The 25,734-nt window shown below is 41.2% G+C and overlaps 1 long non-coding RNA gene across 1 annotated transcript in view; it reads left to right on the top strand.

The window, feature by feature from the left end:
• Positions 1-25,734, top strand: part of LOC134033057 (uncharacterized) — a 56,564-nt gene that overhangs the window by 26,695 nt on the left and 4,135 nt on the right. The gene's annotated exons all lie outside the window — the stretch shown is intronic.

Here is a 25,734-nt window from a genome sequence, read left to right on the forward strand (position 1 = left end):
TTTAAAATGCTAGAAATGTTTGTTAGGAATTGGGGCTTGATTTGCAGGTTTACCTTTTTCTTGTATAGCTGACGGGGTATTTGGGTAAGAATAAGCTTGTGTCCATCTAGTGAGTTTCTGCGTACTTGGGACTGTCTCCATGACAGCTATGGTGGCCCGGGATTGGGCACAGTTAACACAGGGAAAACCAATTGCTATCAAAAATCTGTAGCTATAAACTACACTTTTCTTTTTTTAATAAACACTGTGAGAATTTCAGTACAAAAAATAAATGAATTGTAAATATATATATAGATATATATCTATATATCTATAGATATATATAAAGCATTATATTAGTCTATGGTATGCCTTTGGGGCCATACAGTCTCATATAAAACAATCAGTCAATTATGGGTACTTTGGCTGTGATTCTATTCATGCAATAGTCATTGAACTGTGTGTCACATTCTTCAAAGAAGAATGTCTACCTTGTGGATGACATCATCTGAATTTGTTTTGTTCTCTATGGCAACGAGTCTTCCTGCATTTTGGGGCCCTTGTTCTCTTATACCACAAAATAAGCCTCATTACTCTACCCCTGAGGAATTATGCACACTGCGTACAGTCTAGTTGGTACAGACCAGAGGGGAAGCATAATGGGCATCGTTTCTGCAGGCATGTATGGATAATGTAATAGAAGGAATCAAGCTTTGCAAGTATTCTGGCTACAAAAAAAATATTCTTTCTTTCTTTTCATAAAATACAACTGTTGATATACTCAAGGATAGGAATGTATTGTCTTTTCTGTCTAATTTTGACATTAGGGCTCAGTAATTTACTGTATGACTGTGTAGTGTAGATCAACTATTGGAACATGCTTTTAACAGGCTGGAGTCAGTGTTCTCAGAGTACTCACTATGGTTGAAGGGAAGGAGAGAGGAGGTTGGAAAGAGGGTTGGTCACTGAATGTTTCATTATATCTAATGTTGCCTTCCCTCCAGCTCTCTCCAAAGTAAGCGAGCGGCGTGAGCCCAGACTGAAACGCTCAACCCCCTTGTGACCACTTGGAGCAAAGCAGCTCTCCACTTTCTTTTTTTCACCCTCAAATGAGAGCCTTTGCATGGATTATGTGTTTGAACACAGTGGCGCTTTTTACTTAACCTGATTTTTTCGTTTGCATGTTTGAATGCGTAGAGTTTCTCTCGGAGGTTTGACATGATTAAAACAGGGGCAATATTTTTAGCATGATAAACAGGCAAAGTGTAACAAATATTTTTCTAAGCGATTTTGCCATGGCAAACACATGGAGATTGAGGCTTTAAGGTGAATGATAAAATAAAAAAGCGGGTCAGGGAGGATATAAGATATAACATTATACTACTGCAAAAAATCTCATCATGAAAACGTTGCATGTAATTTTTAACTATATGTAAATGAAGACCAACCAATCATGTCATTATATAAAACATTATAAATATATATATATGTATATATATATATTAAAAAAGTGTTATACAGCAATTTTGTAGTGCTTAATAACTCCCCAATTTTGGAGAGTTATTATATTAATAATAAGAATCAATCCAAGGGATTTAATAAAATGTGCTTTGTTGGCTGGAATCTAGGCGGCTCATGACACAGGTTTGACACTGCGTCCTGTGATAACCACTAAGAATAAAGAAGTATCCTAATTGCCCTCATCATTTCTCTAAACGTTTAATGAATACAGTGATTATCCATTCAGGCAAGAGGACGTGTGTTCGTGAGTGTGCATGTGTGTGTGTTTGTGCGTGTGTGTGTGTGTGTGTCTGTGTATGGTGAACAGTGAGGCTCTGGTTCTTGCTCTGATTTCCCTGCTCTGGCATGTGCGAGGACTTACGGAGCCGTGCTTCAGACATCTGTTGAGTATTAGGGGCAATAACAGCTGGGCGGACCTCATACATGGTCACCCACTTCACCCCACTGTGTCTCTGAGGATAACCCCGGCCGCCTCGCACTCCACATGACAAGTGGCTGCTCACTGGACCACTGAGCCCCGAGGCTGCACCCCCATGGTCAGGCAGGGTCCCTCTCGCTCAGCATGGGAACATGGTGGGCGACGCTGGGATTTCACCAGGACGATAGTCTGTTTTTGTGATCGATTTCCCATAATGTGTCAATTTGCTGGACATTTGTATTGGTTAGGTGTGATTGCTTGTCCGTTGTGTCTGTCCATTCACCTTGGAAAATAGGGAGAGATTGATGGGATTAGGTATTATTAAACATCTTAACTCATTATTTGATGGGAAAGTTACTTTTTTATTAAGTTCTTTAAAAATTAAAGATCAAGTCAAATTTCTTGATTTCATGTTTAATAATACATCTTCTGTTCTTTGTAACAATTTAATGATAAATAGTCAGAAAGGGCTTTATAGTAAAATACCTAATAGCTTACCTAAATTAACTTTTTTAAGAATGAAACTATAAAATCATAAAAAAGTTAAGGAAACAATTACTGAATTTAGATACATTATATTAGATACAAATGTGGACAAATTATACCCTTTATGTAGATGAAGTATTAATGAAGTAGGATTTTCACAACATATGAGTCGTGTTTTTATGATTAGAGAGGGGTCTGCCCATGATCTGGTCTAGCCAGTCGTAGAGTTGATCTGGTGGTGTGTGAGGGAAGGAGACCTTTCTGCGGAGCACTGTGATGTATAAACAGAGACATATTGCCCTCTACTGGGGATATGTCTAAATGGTTGACTGCTCAGTGTCTCATATCTATAGGCTGCAAATTGTTCAGTGTAAATAACTCGAGACGTCAATAAGAACTTGTTTTCTCATGAGATTGCTCAATTCTACCCTGTGGCTCAGTACAGCCGATTTAAAGTGGAACTGAGCTATCTCCCTTAGTTGTTAAGTTTAGTTTGGATTGTGGCCAGAGAAAGAGCTATTGTCTGGGCTGGGCATGCTGGTGTTGTCTGGGCTGCTCATGACCCCTGTATCCTGCACTGTGTTAACAGGCCATGTGTTGTGCGTTTTACACATTCTTTAACATCCAGGTTCACGTTACACCTTCTCTCTCTCTGTTTGTCTCCTAACACCCAACATGCCCTCTCAACATCAAAGCAGAAGCACAAAACACACTGGCAAAGAATACACACGCGCACACATCTTAGCAGGAATGTTGCCCAAACACATGAACAATCCTATATCTTTCCATGTAATCTTTGTATTTCTGACCAGGCTCAATATTAAGATTGATCTTTACTTGTGTGTGGTCTGAGAACGTGACTAAGGGATTTGTTAAGACCTGTAACAACATCCCAGATGGACAGATGCAGAGCCCACTCATGCTGAGATCCGCCTGCAGAGTCAGCATGACTCTGGGGCAATAAGGAGATGTATATTATTACTAAGATCCTGACATTTGAACAGTTTCATTAGTTTGGAAGTAAGGGCCTAGGAATTTCTCCACAATCTCCTCTTACTGCCCTTCTTGTGATCCCCACCCCTCTACACTGCTACTTCCAGGGCCAGAGCTCTCCACAGTCCTTGCCTCGCTCCAGCGCTGACAAAACTCCCACAACTCTGAAAGATAACATTGATTCAAACATTGCTAAGATTTCAACAAAAAAATGGGCGCATTCTCAAGCCATCTGTCCCGAAAGAGAGAAAACTCCACTCTCAGATGGAGCAGAACATGACTGAGGTTTAAGTGGTTGGACAACCAGGTGAGCAGAGCTGGTCTGCAGTGATCCACAGAGCTGGGAACAGGTCCTCAAAGCATTCAGAGGGCATATGGATGCCTACTGGATTACTACATGCAGTTCAAACAGTTTCTTACACAAAATAGCATATGGTATCAACTATTCTTTCTTATCAATAAATACTTTTGTCGTATTTATTGTAGCAAAAACAATGTTTCTCTACTAAAGGCCTTTATACAGATCAATTACCATTGACATGTTGTAATGAAGTGGAGAATGTTCTATAAGCAGTAGTTGACTGCCCATAGAGACTGGACAGAAGTAGATCCCTCTGAGGAATACTGTAAGTTCCTCGTTCTGGTACTTATTTGCGAGTACATTTCTCATCTTGTGTTTTTACTGAGGCTTTCAGGATCAGGTTATCTAATGTTTTTATGACTGCTGCAGCTTTTGTCAGGGACACTGTGGTTGCACACATTCATAAAGTTGTTAAAACAGCAACATGGTGAATCAAATTTAATTTAACAAATCATTACTTTCATTCCCTACTGTTTCATTTGCCATCCTAGCAAAACATTTTTTAAGATGTAATGACGTTAGAAAATCGAAATAACATAAGAAAATATCTAATGAGAACCATTATCTGTTCCTAAATTACACCACTGTGAGCTATATTGGGAGGGAAATACATTTTGGGGTGGATAGGTTTGTTTGAAATGACTCGCTAAAGATTAATGGCAATTCAAGTGTTTTTCTTTGTGATGCATCATTATGAAGTAGTGAATCTGTCAGAAACGGACTCTGTGTGCTCCGGTCACCAAACTGGCCGCATAACAGTATCCAGCCTGCGATGACTATAACTGACTGCATAGCACAGACTTTGCATAGCAGGACATGAGTGGCAGGTGGACCTGTTCATCCCAAAGCCACAACTACATAAGAATAAAGACCAGGGGATTTGGTTGAAACTGGCAAGAATCAAGAGGCGCCACATCCTAAACAGCTTTGATAAGACACAGGACAATAGGGCTTTTTTGCTCCCGCTTTGAGAAAAAAAATATCTTCACTTTTTTTTTTATGTGCGTTTGTGAGCTTGCACATGCCTGTCTTGGTTCATGCGTCGAGGGCTTCAGTGCTTGTTTTCACAAGTTTCAACATGCTTTTCAGTGACTGGGTAATGTGACTCGGTGTGTTTACATGACTGTAGTATATGTGCTAAAAAGTAGGTTAGTTTACTGGGTGAGGGTGTTCTCATGTTCGGTAGTGTGTTGTTTAATTCGTTCAGGATTTATGGGACGTTGTACAGGACACCAACCGCTGCCCAGTCTGGCCATGGCTGTAAGCCGGCTCCCTCGGTTACCCACTAAGTGCTTCAGTGAAAGCCGTTCTGCTTGTCTGGCAGCTTTCAGAGTTATTACTCGTGTCAATCACCCCAGCTCTCAATGCATCAAAGCTAATTAGTGATGAAATTAATCTCTTTTAAAAAAACACGATCAAGGGCTACTTTTCAGACTCGTGTCGGTGTGTGTGAGGGACACCTTATCAAAACAGCGCACGGTGAACTCTGAAGAGCTCAGTCCCTTTTTTTATTATCGTTCTCCGTGTTAGCCGTCCTCCAAGAAAGACATCTTTCATTTGTTTGGATTCCGCAGAAAAGGAATCCAAGGGATATAATATCTATATTTAACTAGAAAGTGTTTCTGCTTGGACGAGTCAGCCGAGGCCAGCTTGTTTTTTCAGGTGCTTGTACTTTGGGGAACGACGAGCCGCAACCTTGGAGATTTCCACGTTGAGGACGTGCAGCCGATTCTGAGCAAGAACTTCTGGGAAGGCTGTGTGTTGGAGGCTGTGACGATGGATGGAGGATAATGATGCGGGAATGAATCACGAAATGGCTGGTTGATGCTGACAAACTGTGGAGGAGGAGAGGGGAAGTGGAATCCCTGATTCCAGTTGTGTAGACGCTCATGGTCTCCTCGTTACTATACTTATTAACACCTATGATGTCATCAAGAGTGGACGCAGTGAGGCTTGACATTGGTGTCTTGGTGGCAGTAGACCCTGTCATGTGCTGTCTTTGTACTGAATTATGGGTTACGTCATTCTTTTTCCATAGAAAGAGGAATAGAAGTATACATTAACATTTATTCCTAACATCTGAGGAAATGGTAACTCTCTAACTCTCTTTGTATCTCTCTCCCTTTCTGTCTCTCTCTTTCTCTGTTTCTCTCTTTACTTATTTCTGTCTCACACACGCACATACAGTTCACATAGACACACACACAACTTCAGGCTTCACTACTCATGTGCACTTTAAACAAACAAAACAGTCTTTCAAACAAACAGTGATACCATCCAACCCAGAGCTCTTTCACCAGGGTAAACACCTACACTGCACAAAGCAGCATGACAGGAGCAGGGAAAGAAAATGCCACTTTTGTTGCTGTTGTCTCTGGCAGGAGCCCCTACACTACAGTATGTGTTTTAGTCCTCTGGCTGCATGGGGGAAAGAAGAAAATAAACAGAGTGGATACACATATAGACGGCTCTCTGATGTTGGGTGAAGCCAGTCTAGGGAGAGTCAAGAGCTCATGGCACTTTCTTAATGGACAGAGAGAGGGAGGGAAAGACTGTGGGATGGAGTGAGGGAGAGAATTTAGGAAAAGGGAGGTAGAGAGACCGAGAGGTTGTGTCGAGGGAAGAGAGGAAGGACATGGAGGGAAGGAAAAGTGAAGGGCTGTAAATAGGAAAGGTACATAATGATAAGTATAGTATTCCGGGCTGTACAGGTAAGACAAATGATCAGGTGACAGGACGGGACAAGACAGGAAACAAGTTGAAGAGGGCTACGTAAAATAGACTTTGATACATGCAGGCCGAGGTAAAAGATGGCGAGACAAAGGACGACTGAAAGGTAACAGATAGAGAGAGAGCTGAAGAATGAGGGAGAGAGAGGAAGAGGGTGAGAGAGAGAACGAAAGAGAGAGTGTGAGAGAAGAGGTGGAAAGAATGAGCGAGAACAAGGTATAGAAATAAGAAAGGACAGAATGAAGAGAGAGAGAGCTTCAGTGTAGTGTGTTTGTACAGCTGAACACAAGCTGAAGAAGCCCAGGCCCCTCTCTCACACTCCATTAGGCTCTAAGCTCCACGGAGTGCTGCACTCAACACATAAACAGCCCCCTGGAACACCTCCGGGAAGCATGGGGAGAGCGGGGGGACGCGGGGCTGCCCTGGGAGAAACAACAACTGCCTTTTCACTTCAGCACAATGCCTTCAAATTGCCGGGGGAGAGAGTTGGACTGAGAGTGGTCTGACATGGGCCCGGCGGTCTGAGAGAGAGACTCCCTGTCATGGCCCTCTCTCGCCATGGAGCCACTCACAGGTCTAGAGCTCCTGGAGGAAATGGAAAGTGTGTGTGGTTGTGTGTGTGTGTGTGTGTGTGGTTGTGTTTGAGAGGTAGGACCTAGTGTTCATCTCTGCATTATCTATTGGTAACCAAATTGGCAGTGACTTTACCAAAACAAATGAAGCGAACATGGACCTGTTGAAGGAGGGTTATTTGGTCCTTTTTCATCGAGAAAATTATCTTTTGGGTGAATCATGGAATCTCACGAGGGTTTCCTTTTGACACTACCAATGGAATATGAAGAGGGAATCAATCATGTACTGTCATTTACCGCACACAGACACACACAATAAACAAACACACACACGCTCTCTTCCAGCTCTTCAGGCCACTCTGAGAAGAGGCCACTGTAAACAGGTTTGCTGTAAACATGCCTTGGGCTGAACTCTGGGGATGTGTGGTTTGATGCTCATAGAGGTTTCACACAGGCACTCAAACAAGTCTGTGAAATATCTCTAAATGGATATGTCAATACAGTATCCAGTCAGCTTTGTGGCCTGGCATCCATCAAATAAAATCCTTCACCTCAACATGATTTAACACTGTATTGTCTTGTAAATCTGGACAATGCTCATGTGACTGCTCCTTAACATGAAATAAAAACAGTATATATCCTGTTTGGTAAAGGATACTAACCAGACATATTGTTGACCTGTTTTCAATTTTAAGCCTATATAGGTCAGACAATGAGAGACTTTGACTAAATACATTCACTTGTAGGTGTTGTGTATGTAACAATGTGGTACTGCTTTCTTGCTAATGCTTGTTAATACTCATCTAAGAGTGCAGTTAGCACCTTTCTGAGAAGACAAAAATAGGTCTCTTAATGCAATGAAAATAACTTCATAAAGTGGAAAATTGTGCACTCCTAATGCACTCGAATGATAACCGAAGTATACTTTGGCACACACTGGCTTGATACTTGACAAGTCTCGTCTGACCTCCCCACCACACACACACCATACACCCACAGTACTATACACAACACACACACCACATACACACACACTACACACACCACATACTCACACACAGTACTATACACAACACACACACCACATACACACACAGTACATATACACAACATACATACTACATCCACACAGACACAGACACACCACACGCACACACACCATTCACACACACACATCCCCCTTTCCACCAGACACCCAAACGGGATCTCCTGCTCCAGGGTCAAGTGATGTGAGGGAACAGACAACTTTGGGCGGGTGCGAGGAGAGACTAAACACTCGCCACGGGGAATGTCATTGTTTTGGATATCTTCTGGAGAGTTTTTATGTACTCAGCTGCTCTTAGGCCATGGCTCCGCAGCAGAGCTGGAAGCCCGACGCCATACTGGATTCCAGTTCCACGCCGTTTGCTGCCATTCTACATGGTCCAGCCCATGCCACACACACCGAGAGAAGGCAAGGATGTAACAACAGATAGACCAAAAAAAGTTATTTTATCTTTTGCTATTGTGGCCATCTGTCAGTCTTGCTCTTTTGCAGTACTCTATTTCTTAAAAGAAAAGTTTATTTAGAGGTTCAGTGAACGGTCAGCTTGGAAATGATGTTTGTAGCTGATGTGTACATTTCTGATATATCAGATGCCACCCCATGGTTGATGACCCTCGATGACGAGTAAGGGCCAGGTGGTGACAGGAAGTGATTGTTTGAGGACATAATCCCTCTTTCATCACGCTGGGTATCGGATGATGAAATGTTCCATTAAGTACTGGAACCCTCTCAATCCTCACACAGATTTCACATGTGCAGAATCCCAAAACACATTCATCACAGAACAGAAGCCTTTGGAATACGGGTCCCGTATTCACACCACAATTGCCAGATTTGTAATATGTGTGTGTGCGTGCAAGATAAGTATTTACCTTTGGGGCCATAGAAGGTCCCTGAAGACGATTCAAGTACTGTGGTTTGATGAATGTTGACCTTTTGGCATCAATCCATATGTGTTCCCTTCTATTGTGCTTAATGGGTAGGTGTATTACCAACCTCCCTGCACATACCCCACCCGCAGGCACACGTCCTTGCTAATTTATGATTCTCAATCAGTGAAATCTGACACAGACAAAAAGGAAGGCTTTCTGGAATGTCTGTCCTTTCTGCATGACTAGCTTAACAGTGTCTCACTCATGCCAGCCAACTGAGCAATGTGTGGATCCAAACTCCGTTATGATGGAGCTGTCTGGACAAACACTTAAATGTGATTGAGAACCCTGTGTAGCCTACACACACACACACTCACACACACACGCCCACACACGCTCACACACACACCACACACATCCCCACACATCATAAACAGTCACCTATAGCAAACACTCCCACAAACGTGCGGAGAGGAGCACTAACGAGCGCAGGCCAGAGACTCTGACGTGCTGTGGCCCTACACAGAGAAAAGGGATTTAGAGTGCAGTGATGTGTGACAGCCAGAGAGATGACTGTTCTCCAGGGCTGAGGCGGGCCTGACTACCCAGACCCTGCTCCCAGGACCACACAGGAGAGGAGATCCTCTCCGCTGGCTGTCTGATGATTAAGCAGGACGGAGTGTGTTTTCATTCAGGTCCATAAAGACACAAACTGGGAAAGCTGTAAAATATGGTGCAGAAAGACAGTCAGCTGCAAATAAATACAATGGAAGAGAGAGAGGGAACAAGGGTGTATATCTTCGTTACTCACCCTTGATGCCTGCAACGTTTTTTTTGTCTGCCGTGCGCTTATTTATTCAGCGGTTAAACGATACCAAGGCATATTCTTTAAGGTTAACTCTCACTTAACTAGCTTGCAAAACCTTTAGACAGAAATCATGGAAAATATATACAATAGTAAATGATTAGGTATCAACCTCTGGCCAGGTTCTGGAGGATGAATGAACCAGTTTGAAAAAGGTGCAGTGAGGTGTCGATCATAAATACAGACTTTAAGTAGGCTGCTGTATTGAGTTAGGGCTCCCTGGGCCACTTCGTCATCAGAGACAAAGAGGGTTCCAGTGATTTACTGGTCCCACATCCTAGCATACCTCAGCCAAGAAGAAACACAAGGTGACCTGAAGAATCCCAGACTGTATTTGATACTACAGAGGACAGACCTCCGACTTACCTAGACTGCCTCCCTAAGTCTTAGCGGTAGAAACATTGTTCCTCAGGGAATCATTTATTGATGACGCCATCTAAAGTCATAAGCTTTAGATTTCAGTGTCAACACATCTTCGAGTGGAAGCTTATTTCCTGTTGGAATTTTAAAGAACATGGGCAAAGAGTTGTCGAAAATAACTGCTTAAAAATAGAGGTAGAGCAAAATAGGATTGGTTATGTATGTGAGTATGCAATGTCTGTCATGATGATAATGAATTTCTGATTACATTTCATGTGTGGGTGTTTGTAGCATGTAACAAGACCAAGTGACCTTGTGTGTCAGGCTCACAGTCCCAGTGCCATTCCCAGACAGTCCTCATGGGAACATGAGCCCCTTGAGGATTGGAGAGCGATCTTAAACGAGGCTCATTGAAAGAAAGACGCAGTCCGAAAAAAAGTCCAAAAGTATTCCAGAAGAAGTTGTCTGTTTCTGTTTCCCCTGCACATCCAGTAACTCTAGCAGTGAGGGAAACACAAACAAAACAGAACCTCCAAAACAGATCTAGACAAAACAATTGATTTAGCCCTGAGAACTGTTCTAATCTGAATCCGCTCTGCAGCTGTCTGGAGAAAGGCAGCCCAAGACCCCAGCGTCTGGGCGAGTGGGAGTCGGCTACATTGAAAGAGGCCACATGGTTGGGTCACTGCAACTGAACCGTGGATGGGAGAGGCAAGCTCTAAATGCCACCCACTGAATACCACACACAGCTGCCTCCATGCTGCGCTAGAGAGCACCGGCACACCAACGCAATAACAGATGGTGATATAGGAATCACTTTGCGAGCCCAGTTCGCTTTCAAATCCTCCGGTGTTATGTGTCTGTGGTGAGTTCGAGCATCCTTTCACACTGTGGTGACCTCATGGCCGACAGGGCTGATGAGGACAGGGAATGCCTGAAGGGGATGACGCTAAGTGGTTTAATCCTTTGTCTGCGGGATTCAGATGGAATCTGATCTCCGTGTCTGGTGCTAGGCCCAGATACTGTATGAAAAAGTCATGGTGGTTTCCTATACACAGCCCCAGGTTTCTGGGGTAACAACTAATAGGGTGGGCCTTGTATGTTTGTAGCTGGTTTTAAGAAGGATAGGATTACATTGTTTCTGATGATGAGACTAAATCAATTTACGAGAGAATATCAAGAGGAAGTACAACATAGAATATGCTTCCCTCAATAGGTAACTATAAACTAAATGTAAAAATGAGAAACAGTTCCTTGAATTCCTGTCAGAACTTTGATTGACAGGGGTTTTACATAAACCCAGCAGGAAAGCCCACCTCTCAGATGGGGATTGGCTGGAGAATGATGGGAGCATGATTGTTGGAAAATAATTGGCTGGAAAGTAGCAGGGTGCTCCAAACGAAATTGATGTTACACTGAGCTGTCTGTGTTGCAACTCTCAGAGGGCCTCATTATCTTACATAACATGTTTATAGGGAACACAACTTACTTTTAATCATAAAAACCATACTACCTGAGAACAATTGTGGTGTGTCAAAATCTTTTGACAAAAATATTTTTAAATGAGTTCTAGATTTCCGAGGGTCTTGCATAAATTTAGAATAGGTTGCCATGTGACTGAGCTCAATAATACAATAATGGTACACAGCCCTACTTGACATCAGAAACCTATAAGCTGTTGTTATAAATGCTTTGTGTCTGGTATCCCTTCATCTCCAACACAATGACCTCCCAATAATAACTTATGACTGATATGCTGTGTGTAAAGTTGTACAGTTGTTAATCTCAACAAGGCCTTAGTAGAAGCCGACACCTTCCTTACTGAAGGCCTATGGCAACATGGCTGCACATCTGAGAGGATAATGACTTAACTAGTCTGGACATAAACCACTGAGTCTGTCATCAGCGCAGCTAAAGGACAGCTTTGACAGCTGAATCAAGGCTTGATTTAGTAATCAGCTGAGATAACAGCGGGGTGCCAGACTGAGCATTGTGTTGATAGATCACTTTAGCGAACGCTGTGATAAATGATGGCGGTGATGTATGGCGCTAAAGTTTCACTGCAATCGGTCACGGATCAACTCTTCTGCTACACATTACCTCACTTTTTAAAGGAACAAATATTATCCTTCCAGAGCGAAGTGCTTACAGTGCATGAGGCAGGAGAGACCCTCACAATTCCCTGCTAATAGTGTTTTCTTTTCGGTGAGCTCCAAGCCTTTGTTAACAGAACAGGCAGAGCTGAATGCTGAATGACCGTATGTAGCCAGCCCTCTGTGTGGTCATGCTCTTGCCAAAATCTTAAAGGGGAACTTGAGGATTTATAACACAAGTGCGTACACATTAGGAAGAAGCAATGTGTAGAGCTACAAAGGAATCTGGGGAAGACATTTGGCTTGAAGAGTTGTGATTCTAAGAGGAAAATATGTCCCTCGCATAGTGTTAAGATATCGTTCAGTATTTGATTTGATATTATTATGACTCAAGTTCGAATGATCATAATATGGCTAATCATAATGCATTTACTGCACTGCAAAATACCTCAGGCAAACTAACTTTAAAGTAGCATTTTTAACCACAAGATGGCGCAAAAGTATTTGGTATGGCTCAGAGTTGTTTCTTGCCCAAGCAGCATACAAAAGTCACTAACATCCAGACATTCAAACTCATTCACACACAGTTGCTGATTCACACTACTACTGGGAGTTATGAACTAGATCATGCACTTACAAGTGTGTGTGTGTGTGTGTGTGTGTCCATTGTGATTTCATGTTTCACAAGGTAGTACTTAATCAATAAAATGTATTGATTAAGTATTAACTGAGTTAATGTTCAGCTATGATCAAACCTGTGAAAGAAAGGTGAAGACACTGATGTTCATCATTAGAGGGAGACAGATTCTTCTGTTGATGCTGGAGCCCGTCCAGATGCCGAAAGCCCCTGAAGTCAAACACACAAACAAGCAACACTCCATATCTTATTCTCGGAGGAACTGATCATCCTTGGAGATGCAACACTGAGATTGTCATAATTTATAATGGTACTTTGCATGTGAAATGCAACATTTACACTTTAGAAGGCTTTAGAAATGTGTTTGTGCAATATACAGTTTGGAATGCTCATGGATCAAGTGCATCTAAATTCAGAAAGTCATCCTGTTCAATGTTACGAAAACACAGTACAGTAGCCGTGGCCTTGCATTCCTAGTCAGAAGTGCCTGGTTTGCATACAAATACACTTCCTGATCCAAACGTGAGCAATCAGATAAGTCATTGATCCACAGATTAACACAAAGAGCTTAAGAACTAAACCCAAATTAGACTATTTCAAAGCCTCCCCATAGCAAGCCTTAGGCAAGGAGTAGCAAGGAGAAACTGATCCGAAGAGACTGAGAGAGAAAGAAAGAGAGGAAGAAAAGAGAGGGAGAGAGGAGGAAGAGAGAGAGATAATGGTGAGAGACCTGCATTTGGAAGTCAAATCTTGAAAAAAACTTACATCACCCTTGCTCTAAAACTGCATAGATCACAAAATAGATGTCACATCAAATTTTACAAAAACAAAACAGCCTAGAATATATTAGGAGGAGCTGAAGCTCTTAAGGAATGTGAGTGTTTTCCTGAGTTTCTCCATGGTTGATATGCACATAGGCAAGAGATAAGTGCATAGGCGTTGGTGCATTTGATATCTTGAAAGAAAACCATTTTTCTCTGTGTCTTCCATCTCTGAGGGAATTAGGTTTCAAGGAATTTCCATGAAACACCATTTAAGCAGTGTCGATAAGGCCCCTTTGGACTGAGATAAGAGCATATCCACGCACAATATTGATCTTCCTCTGACCTGTTTGTGTAAGAAAAGCTGGACGTGGTAAAGCGCTTGTCAAACAGTGGAGCTTGTCTGTGGGGAGAGAGAGAGAGAGAGAGAGAGAGAGAGAGAGAGAGAGAGAGAGAGAGAGAGAGAGAGAGAGAGAGAGAGAGAGAGAGAGAGAGAGAGAGAGAGAGAGAGAACAAGAGAGGGAGAGGTTGGAGGAAGAGAGAGATATAAGGGGAGGGAAAGAGAGAGGGTTATAGAAAGAGACTGAGAGCGTGGTTGTGGCTCGATCTAATGTGCGATAGGAGGAGCGGTGTCTTCTTCCATTCCTCCGTGATCACATCTTGAAAGAGGCGATGCTGGAGTCGGACCAGTGACGCTCTCAGTTACTCAGTCACAGTCCAGTCTACTGCTCCAAACAGGAAGAAGACAGCTACAAGGGGATTAAGACTTTATCAACAGCATAATAATACTGTTTTTACCAAGTCCATATTTACGCTGTCAGTGTCAATACTGATCTAGCTTTCAGGAAAAGACTTGGTTCTTGTTAGCTTCTCCTGAATGTGATCCATAGGAAAGTTCTGGGCAGTGACTTAAAAAGCATTTATTTAATTTATGAAATATATACAGATATATATTTTTTTTTTTCATTCAAATTTATAGGAACGTGTGTGGTGCCTAGCCCATGTGCCGTGACAGTGCACCCTGGCTGCGTGCTAGATGGGCTGAGGTCCACTGGGGGGTGATGCACATGACCTTCTGCCATCAGAACAGACACGCTCGTTCATCACTGCAACCTTGACTCATTGTTTTACTCAGCTTGAGCTTCTGTTCTCGAGAAAAAAAGACATTCATTTTTACCATAAGCATCTAGCCAGCACCCCACTCAGCGGAACACAATGGAACCCTCTACGTTTCCTAGCAGTTTACTACATCTGTAATAGGTGTCGTTAAAAAAAGAGAAGCTTTATACCTCTGCTGGAAATCTGTTTCAGTTCTAGAATCCTTTAATAGAACTAGTCTTTTATTTGAATTCAGTTTTGCTGCAGGAGATCAGTTGACCGACCAGACGATTTACATTGTGTTGGATAGATTGAATTATTTACGATGAATGGCTGAACCTTGTAAACCTGATCAGCATTCCTGGGTGAAAGGGTGGGAGATAAGGGAGGCAGGAGGGTGGGGGTTTCAGGAGGGTGGGGGTTTCATGAGGCCGACACACCACCAGCTCACCCTCGAGCAGTACAGGCTAGAGACAGATGTCTAGCAGAGAGAAGCACACAGGAACACAGCCCATATGGGGGTCTGTAGAGAGTAGATAAGGATTTATAGGAATGCTTGAAATACTAGTACGGTATGATGAGAAGACTAGTTATTCAGATCGTTGTTTCTTTCTTTGTGTGTGATTTTTGACCTGTATAGTTTTTATTCAATTATTTCAACAAATAAAATATACAAAACTGTAGGCAACAGGATAATTAATGGCATGGCCTTTTATCAAGTACTCTGTGCCAGTCAAAGGAGAACTCTCATTCTCTGTGTGATGTTCTCACTTTCCTGAGTGGCAAACACCCAGTCTGCCAATCACACGCCTCCTGGAAAAACGATGCAATTTGTTCTCGTGATTCACTTGACCCCTTCACCTACGCAAAATACAGAAATAATATTCAAGGTTGGGTGTTGCCATGTTAAATGAGAGGGTTTATCTCTTGGTGGGACAGGCAAAGTAGCTGGAGGGGAAGCGAGAGCCGTGATGGATCGCCCAACTTCCTACGGGAGAAAGCTTTGATTAATGACCGGGCACTCGGCAAAACACACCAGCTGTGAGGAGAGATAACTACCAATACAAAGAGCAAATTACTGTCTGTACTGTAGTAATTAACCTCAGAGGTTCCTACAGAAAAGACTCTTCCAAAAAAACCTTCACTTCCTCTGCCTCACACTAACTCTCTCCAAAAACAAAGACTCTGTCTCTCTTTGTGTCAGATCTTCGTGGCAGTGCCAGGATTTAGGGTTACTTTATGGTTGGCCGAGCCGTTTGTGAAGATGTATGAGCAAATTACCTATGAGTGTTATTTAGCACAGTGCTGCAGGGCTTATTCCTTTACACTGTCTACCTCTCCCCAAACAGTTTTCAGTGAGATGGAGTGGGGGAATGTGTGCTTGTCAAACAGTGGAATACAAATGAGCACAAACATCTCAGGTGAATGTGGAACCTGGGAGTGATGTGCTTCCGATTCCTTCATGTAAATCTGTAAGGGTGCACCACCATATTAAGATACGGTGGAATAAAGCTTTAAACATGTTAGTCTGAGGGTAAGGGTAGGTTCTCTCCCTCACGCTGGGGTGTCCTGTATTGATTGATCTTTGAGTCTAAAGTGAATGAAAAACCACCTGCTTGATATGTCCTATAATCAAAGAACATAATTATGCATCATGACAAAATTATCCTCTGAGTCATGACAGATGCTGTAAATTATTCAACCAAAGTGGAACTAATGTTGTTTCAGGCAGACGTGATTAGGAGCATGTGCTTGAATGTCCGTGCGATTAATGTATTCCTGACAGCTGACCTTTCTACTTCAGGGTACACCCGTGTCTTACATCATAGTGCTGAACGCCCCACGGAGAGCTTGGTTTTTCTGAATTTGTCACACATATATAAGAGTGTAAGTGGGTGTGTTTGTGTGCAGGGTGTGTGTGTGTGTGTGTGTATCACAACATTAATATTTCCATATTTCATACTATTACTAAGAATTATGGAAAGATATAGTATTCTAGATCATAATAAATTCCTACCAAAATTTGACCTTAAAAAACACTCCATATTATTGCTTCCATGAGTGGATAGAACATTATAGTCTCATATCTTCAAAATATTAAATTCTATAGCATCAAGTTCATACTCCCCAGTTTGTGAGCTCTAAGGCTCTATGGATTATTTGCTCACCTACAAGGCCTGATCTGAAAAAAGTAAATTTCTCTTTTCTTAAAGCCCTTATTAGATTTAAATAATAATAATATCCAAAATCTAATTAAGCACAATAAATCACAGGCAATTCATGTTTGTTGGCCTGGTTTGAAATACCAAAGTGGTTGCGTAATAAGAATGAATGCTCTGCTTTGTTCCATTAACAGCAGTCAACATAGCTTTCTATTAAAACCATCTGTGCACATTTGTATGGATAGTATTAGAGGGGCCATTGGTATGATTACATCAGATTTTTTGTTGTGGATCAGTCTTCACTGAGCACAGTAAAGATAGGAATGCTTCATGTTTTGGAAAACTGGGGGGAAAAGATGTTACCGTTTTTGACAAGGTAATTATGGACCTGTCCAACCCAACCCATTTCTCATTTAGTTGTTTTTTACGGGTGGCAATACGATAAGTTTGAACATAGGCCAACAATTTTTTAATTTAAAGTAGTTTCAGATATGAGAAACAGGTGAGGTAAGGTTGAAGTGAAAAGAGTACATGCAGTTCATGATAAATCAGCATATTAAATGGCAGGTTCAAAGTAAATTTTTTAAGTACAAGTTATTTGTACTATTACACATAAAGAAACAAGACGTCTGGGGAGTCAGATGGCTGAGCGGTGAGGGAGTCGGGCTAGTAATCTGAAGGTTGCCAGTTCGATTCTCGGTCATGCCAACTGACGTTGTGTCCTTGGGCAAGGCACTTCACCCTACTTGCCTCGGGGGAATGTCCCTGTACTTACTGTAAGTCGCTCTGGATAAGAGCGTCTGCTAAATGACTAAATGTAAATGTAAATGTAATGTACAGTTCCATATAACACCTTGTTGGTTTTGTATGAAATTGCACATCTCATGTCTTTGAGACCACAAGTAAACTACTACATACTGTAAAAACGTACAGTATGTAGTAGACTTCTTGTTTTTCTAAGTTTGTGACCTCTACAAAGATAAAAATATTTGACTTCAGTGAAGTCACTGGAACCATGTTTGTGGTGCAAACATCAGACAGCTAAACCACAGATATTAGAAGTGGAGACTGCCGTTTACTGTACAGTGGCTTGACCATCCCTGGGGCCAAGGCTTAGCATTGTTCATCAGGCTTCACCTTTCACTTAACCTTTACACACATCCCTTGTGGTGTGGGGGGTTTGAGCTGTCAGCACCTGCCTGGTCGTCGGTCGGCCAACGCTGGACCTGGTCGCGAGTCTTTCGGTCCTGTCCTACATCTATAAAGTTGAACAATGGATTTTGGTGTTTCAAAACCCATTGACACTGTATGACTATGACTGTATGTGAAGCCCTCTGTGACATGCTTGCGTGTAAAAAGGGCTATACAAATACATTTGATTTGATTTGATTTGACTTTACTTTCCCCTAAACCTTCCCTTTCCCTTTCAAACCCCAGACATTCCATCCTTAAATTACTTTTTATTCTTTTACTACTCATGTCCTTCTGCACATGCATTTTAGTGCACATGTGGTGAATGACTATGGAAGGAGCCTCATTTCACTTCACTAACTCAGCGAGCCAGCGTGGAATCTGCAGATTACTTTTTTACACACTTCTCCGACGTTCTCAGTTTACTTTCCGCTGCTCAGTTTCAATTGTAAGCCGTGTTTACAATGATTTCCTACACCTCAGTTGGGGGCCTACCTTCTCATGCTACTTCCCATTCCCTCCAAAGAATTCACCACCCTCTCCCCTATTAATGACTGCGTCTAAACAGCTCCCTTTGCAGGAGGGGGATGGATTCCAGCAACGCCCCAGAAACTTTCAACATCATTCTCTCAGGATAAAGTCGCTAGCCAAAAGGGAAATGGAGAAATGTATTAAACTAAAAATAGTCACTCAACAGGCATGGCTTCCTACTATCCAAAAACATGGTTCCCTCACAACCGAACCCCTACGGCGGTAACTATGGGGACGATTCGCAGAGAAGTCACCAGTTAAATAGTTAGTGAGCTTCTCATACAGAAAGGATGGAGCAAGATTCCGGTACTGTAAGTTAGCAGACAAATCACATTCTACCTTGACAGTTGGTTATTGTTCTGGATACCAAACAAACAGCAACTGTAGCATGGATAGTATAAAGCTTATAAGATGTGTTTAAAATTGGGACATGGGACACACATGTCCTGACACATTTTGTATAGAAAGTAACCTCTTGTCCTAAAAATCTGTATCTTTTTTTTCACACGGGTTGTCAATGTGCATTCAAGGCTTTTTTCGACTTCAACTTAAGACCACTGGAAGATGTTGAGCTGTATAGTGTGGTTGGCAGAAGTCACAGCCTATAACAGGATAGAAGAGGTTACATGGAGAGATGTCCCTTTGTTTGTTTAAAGGGCACTGGAATCAATGGCCTCTGTTTTTGAGGCATGGCTCTGACCTCTCATAGTGGCACCAGTATCAATCATGACCACATTCGGTTCTCTGCTCCAATGCTCATCACATCCCTCTCTTTGGGTCTGTGAGAAGGAAGGAGATTGTCTATCTACTCTTGAATGTTAGTCAGTGCTTCATGGCAGCTGTCAACAAAAAAATAACACATTTTTCAATTTGATAAAAAAAAGCTAATATATGGACTGCCATTTGCACGAGTGCACGGGTACTAATCAATACTAGAGAAAAGCCTTTATTTGGAAACTCCCCAAATCTACGAACACCAGTAGATGCTGTGTGGCGTACTGCAAAAGCACATACATTAAGCAAATGTAAAAGTGCATGGTTCAGAGACTTTGCTCATAAGTGATTTTAGTTTGTTTGTTGTACTTGTCTTTCCATTGTGGTATTAAGCACCTTTCTTTTGGATTCTAGCTGGTTTTAGCATAGACCATGCTTGGGAATACAACTTCACACAGAGAACCCACTCAGATATTTAAGTATCCAGGATTTTGTGTTTTAGAACTAAAGTAAGGGTTGAATTCAGAATAGTTAGAGAAATATGGTGGAATTCTGCCATACTTCTTCCAGTTTAGGCTGTGGAGGTTGTGCCCTTTGCATTGAATAATTTTAGGTGGTTTGTAGTTTTTATGTCAGGTTTTACTTACTATATTGTATGGGGATGGATATAGGTCAAATGGTAGAATGTTGCAAATCAAAAGCAGCACAGCAAAGCTTTAAGGGTGATGGTCTAAATGAATCTGTTCAAGGGCAGACACAGTACATGGACTTGCTAATACTTGTGAATGACACATGTTTGCCTCTTGAATTTTTGACAGAGGATCTAGTCAAAACTTACAGTCCATTTAAGAATTGTTGTCAGGTATAGGGTTGTTATGGAGTGCATATTATAGAAACATCTCTCAAATCTGCTGTTGTAATATCATCAATATCAGGTGGCATCGGTCAACAACCAGTCTGTCATGCTTTTTGACCTGCAACACATTGCTGACTGATGCATTTGCTGTAAATCAACACATCACACGTTTTCACAGCTTACCGTAGACCTCTTTCCTCTCAGGCTGTAGGAGTGAGAGAATGTGTATTCCAGGTGACAAGAAATGGTGTTACCTCCACTGGCGCCACTGTGTCTGTCTGCTCTATATCAAAGCACTGATCTCACTGACAAAGGATAGTTATTTCTCACTGATTATTTTTGTGTTCTTGTAACACCACTATAAATGGCAAGTCTGTCAATATCAGGCTTTGATATATTAGGATTTGTGTGTCCTGAATGTCTCAAAGAAAAGAAAAATTGTAAAGGTAACTAGGGATTGAGTTCTCGTGGATGTGTTTGAAAAATCAATTTATTCTGGAATAACAAGTTGACCTCAGCTTGGGCAGGTTATTGATTCCCTATACATCCATGACTTTCCTGCACCTGTAAGTAGTCCGCTATTCTCATCTTAAGCCTCTTCTTTCTGGATGAATTCAATCAATGACTGTAAAATAATTACCCAGATCACAATGCGGTGCCACGGAGGGAGCCATGAACATAAAAAATACAGTTCCAAGATTAGTTTGTCTGGAAACTGTAATATCCTATTTTGGACAAATGTATGCATGTTCATGCATGTTAAACCTAAACTCTTATTTGACCAGCAATAGATTGACATTAAAGTGATATTTGAATAGTTAAAGCAGCTGAGTGGTCGAGGACCATCCCAGTAGGCAGGGTTAGATTCACCTTCTTCTGTTGGATATGTCATTTTGCAGCTTGCCAATACTTTTTTTTATCAAGACAAAAGCAAATGTAAGCTTTGCGTATCCGTCATTAGCATTCTGTGGCTGTAATTAAGTGCAGTTCTGAATGTATGAAAGGTTAGCAAAAGTTGAGTGCTGCCAGGAGGAAACCAATTACATGTTTTTTTTCTTCCTCATATTAAAATGTTTATTATCCTCTCTCTCACTTTTCTTTTTCATCTGCCAGACCTATCCCTGTCTTAATCTCTGTGTGTATGTATGCTGTCTGCCTAATGCTTCCATTAGTTATTGATGGTTCCTTTGGATTTTAATATTTAATATATTAAAAGTCAATTTACCAGGAACATAAATGCATCAAACACCCACTGCTATTCATTTTCTTGTTTCAAAATAAAAAGCAGTGCTAGGCTGAACTCTTGAAAAGACCACACAGTGTTTACACTGTACAAAGATTTACAACTGAATTATCCAATGATGTTGGAACATGTACCTGCAATATTTTCCATAAAAGAGTAGAGTGTATATGTTTTTTTACTTTGATCCTCACTGAACCTCATAAAAAAACAATAAACAACCTACAGTTCATATATTAATATATGCTACGCTGTATGTAGCTAGTTCTCTTTGTGGAGCAATGACAAACATGACCCTGGGGCGAGTTATTGGTTCCAAGCAAATATCTTTAGTAATAAAAGACAAACTCATCTTTGTGATCTGAGATGCATCTGTTTCATTTGCTAGAGAGAGACGAGCCACCATGTCAAAGAAAAGAAAAGGAAGAAGGATTTTTCGCAACATGGGACTTTTGACTCAGAAGGAGGGTATGAGGGAAGTGGTTCTGGAAGGCTTAGCTGCCTCTGGCCTCTCTCATCCTCAGATCCAGTTATTAACTGTGATTTAAATTACATGCCATAGCAAATCAATGTATATATTATTTTTTTATGAGAGAACTAAAAACATACCAAAGTTGCGTAAAATTGATAAAATCTATGTTTTAAATTGGACACAAATTAACATCGACCTCAGTAATCTGTCATTATTCTACAATTCAAAGCCCAACTGTCACCTGATGTTATTGCATAGACAAATACGTACATACCCATAGGTTGACTCTTGTTTTTAAGTTCAAAAGATTTAGTCACCGTCTGACTTTGAATATATAACCAAATGCATGTTAACTGTAATTACTCATGAATGCTAATTTATCATTATATTCATTAACACTGTTCATGGTTGAATGTAAACCGAGATTGCACACAAGGAATACATTTCTATTGTTTCAATCCCTCTCCAACAAATGCAATGGCAATCATCTACCTTTGCTCTCTGTGTCAGTTTAAGTAGTTTAATTATATTGTGTCATACATATTATGTTATATTTTATATATTTGTATTTACTTATTAAGTCCTTTATAAATGAGGATCTGTAATATGACATCCCTATCGTATTTTGTGTTCGTCTTTCATATGAGCAAGAGATCAAATGTAGAATCACAGACAAGTTACCAGTCTTCATTCCTGAGCAATGTTGTCATAGGTAATGCTTAGGTTATGTGCAACGATCGTGTTAGAACATATGATGTACGGTTACCTGCTTTCAGGACAGGGCAAAAAATACTATTTTATTTTCTCTTCAGAAGAATTGTACAAAACCCAGGTTATACATATTCCTTTATTTAGGTAATTAATTATTTAAACTGGCTTAGACTGTTATATTATGATGTACAGTGGGATCACTTCAAGAATGGGGAACATTTTAGCACATTGCTCCAGTTAAAAAAATATGTTCCCCACCATCTTAACAGATTATGTTTAAGGGTAATTTCCTGTCAAATTACTGTAAATAATACTCTTTTAAAATGATCTATTTCCATTATAACTCTATGGCATGGGGTTTGGGTCAGATGCAGTCAATGTTTCCCTTTCTGTGACACAGTGGCAACATCACTCAAGTTGTTGACAGCTATTGGTGACTTTTGTCAAGGTGTCTATGATTAAATGGTAGTGCCATAATAGCCAGGATCAGTGCATATTTTCATCTGGGTTTTAGAGGGATGTGTGAGGTTATATTACCGTTGTCAAGGTCGGCGGTCTGCATGGTGCTCAAAGCGTATTTGCGCACACCTCCATTTGCCCCTCTCCCATGGGATCTGTAAAAATAAAATTACCCATCAGCATCTCCGATTGTGGCATTCATCAAAAAGCACTCGGGAAGGCACTCGTTCAAGTCTCTGCTCTCAGATGCCATCTCCGAAAGGTCAAAAGGAAATCTGTGTCTCATAATGTCTGTTTAGGTTTCTGTTTGGCTTTCAATAAGGATGAGGGCACAGATCTTCCTGAGATGGAGGGCAGTGTGTAGATCACATTTGCAACTAAAAGATAACTTGAATGGGGTATTTTTGCCATAGTCTTTGGTTATGAAGCATAGCGTTACTTTCTTGTAAAGTTGCTTGAGGTAATGCTGTGCAGCACCACTAAATTCCGGAAAGCAAAAACAGCAGCAAGAAATGAACAGAGAAGAAAAATTCACGAAACAGGAAATCTCAAACCTCATAAACCTTATAAAGAGGTCATGGTGAGAACCGTGGGCTGACAACTGTGTCGTTTTTCTTTTCAGTCCTTATACTTGCACATTCAACTGAAGTTGAAGCTGGGCAGGGGGTAGCTACTCACTGAGTCCACCCTCATTTCAATGGCCTGATTGGGGGACAAGTCCATAGGAGTTCCTCCCAGCTCTAGGAATGAGAGCTTTGTAAGTGTCGTTGGTCCTCCCCCAAACTAGCATGCTACCCCGTCCTTCCATCTCACACATCATGGTGATAATGTGGTTAGATCTTGGTTCCTGTGGCTTTCCGCCTTGCCAAAGACTACAATGCTCTCCCTTGTGCCAGGGCCCTAAGCCTTTCTGTAACCCACTTCCCTGTATTTTCAAACCCATCAACAGCCATTCACCGACCCTGAATCTCACGTCAACGAACAAAGTTAACAATAACACCACATCAAATCAATTGATTGGGAAAAGGATGATGATTTTCATCATCACTGCTCCAGTAAAAGTGTTCATTTGTCCAGGGTACAAACACACCACTGTTCTTTTATAAACATTGTCCCAAAACGTTTTGTGTGCCAGGGAAAATAACTTTTCCGAAGTGTTGTTCAACTATCCTGAGGTTGAAATGAAAGGGATGGTCATTTTGAAACCCCAAAGCAATTCATCTTCTCAGATTGTGGTCCTCGTTGCCTCTGAATGAGTCATTTCAGGGTCTTTCTTAAGCTTTTGATTTCCATTGCCGGGGGCACTCAACAAGGCGACAAGCTATTATTTCAACCAACGCTCAGGAAGACCAAGCGAGTAACAATAAGTTCCACACTGCCACTCTCTTTCCCATCTTTTCATCTTTCACTCTCTTCTCCTGTCACTCTTTTCATTGTCTTCGTCTTGTGCTATAATAAAAGTAAGGCTTTTAATTATCTGAAGTTAAAATGATGTCAGTATCTGAAGTGACTTGTTCATTGCAGACTTTTAGTTTTTGGTGGGGAATGTCATTTTGCAAAGCTCTTCTTTGTTTTTTTGGAGGGTGATAATGACATTGCTTCATTTTTATTGCTGCTATTTATTACACCGGAGCTGCCAGTGATTGTCTCCCCAAAGGCAAAATCATTCATTCTGAAGGGAACAATAGATGTGCATGCCATTATGCACCTGCAGGTTACATCCAAAGCTTTGGAGTGCTTTACCTTCACACACAACAGCTTAGGAATCAGATGTGCATGCTAGTTTGAGACTTCTAAAGTATATTTTCTCTTTTGATTACATGGTATACACTATTTGTTAAAGAACACAAATATATAATTCACTGCAAATAGTTTGTGGTTTTGCCTGGGTGCTGTTGGTGTGTTTTACATTCATCAGAAATGCGCAGGTCCTCACAGGTACCTTCACAGTGCGACATGTGTCTGTGATTTGGTGTAAAGTCTCCAATATAACAACATATCTGTAAAGAAACTTACAACAAAGCAGTTTTGGATCCCTGACATCACAGGATTAAAAAATAGAAAGCACTTTGGTAAGATGGATAATGGTTGTAAACAAAATATGAAAAAGTCATAATTAAAAATGTATATATTTTCTTCAGGCTCCATGGTGCTGAAAGCCTTGCTAGAATGGGATTTCCGCTCCAAGTCTCAACACAATGGAGTTGTCTGAGCCTGAAAGATTGATGCTGAGGTACCACACACAGAGACAGGTTTGGGAAAAGCACAGATAACAAGAGAGTTGTTCATACAGTACTCTGCTGAATAAGAATGTCAGAACGTAAGACTTCTTATCATATTCCATAGATTTCTGGATATTTCTGAAATTTGAGCTGAGGCGCATAGAATCTCCAAAGTTTAAAACAGATGATGATGAATTACGTCCAAATGTGAAATTACTTGTTTCAGAAGATCAAAACCGTGTTACTTCTATGCCATAATTGACATATTGTCATGCTGTTCACACAGTGAAATATTTTTTATTTTGTTGCGTGAGTTGTACTGTACATATACAGTAAACAAATGCAGGTTCTAACATTGCAATCATACAACTACAACGGATGGAAA

The sequence above is a fragment of the Osmerus eperlanus genome, chromosome 13, assembly GCF_963692335.1.
Source record: "Osmerus eperlanus chromosome 13, fOsmEpe2.1, whole genome shotgun sequence".
NCBI classification, from domain to species: domain Eukaryota; kingdom Metazoa; phylum Chordata; class Actinopteri; order Osmeriformes; family Osmeridae; genus Osmerus; species Osmerus eperlanus.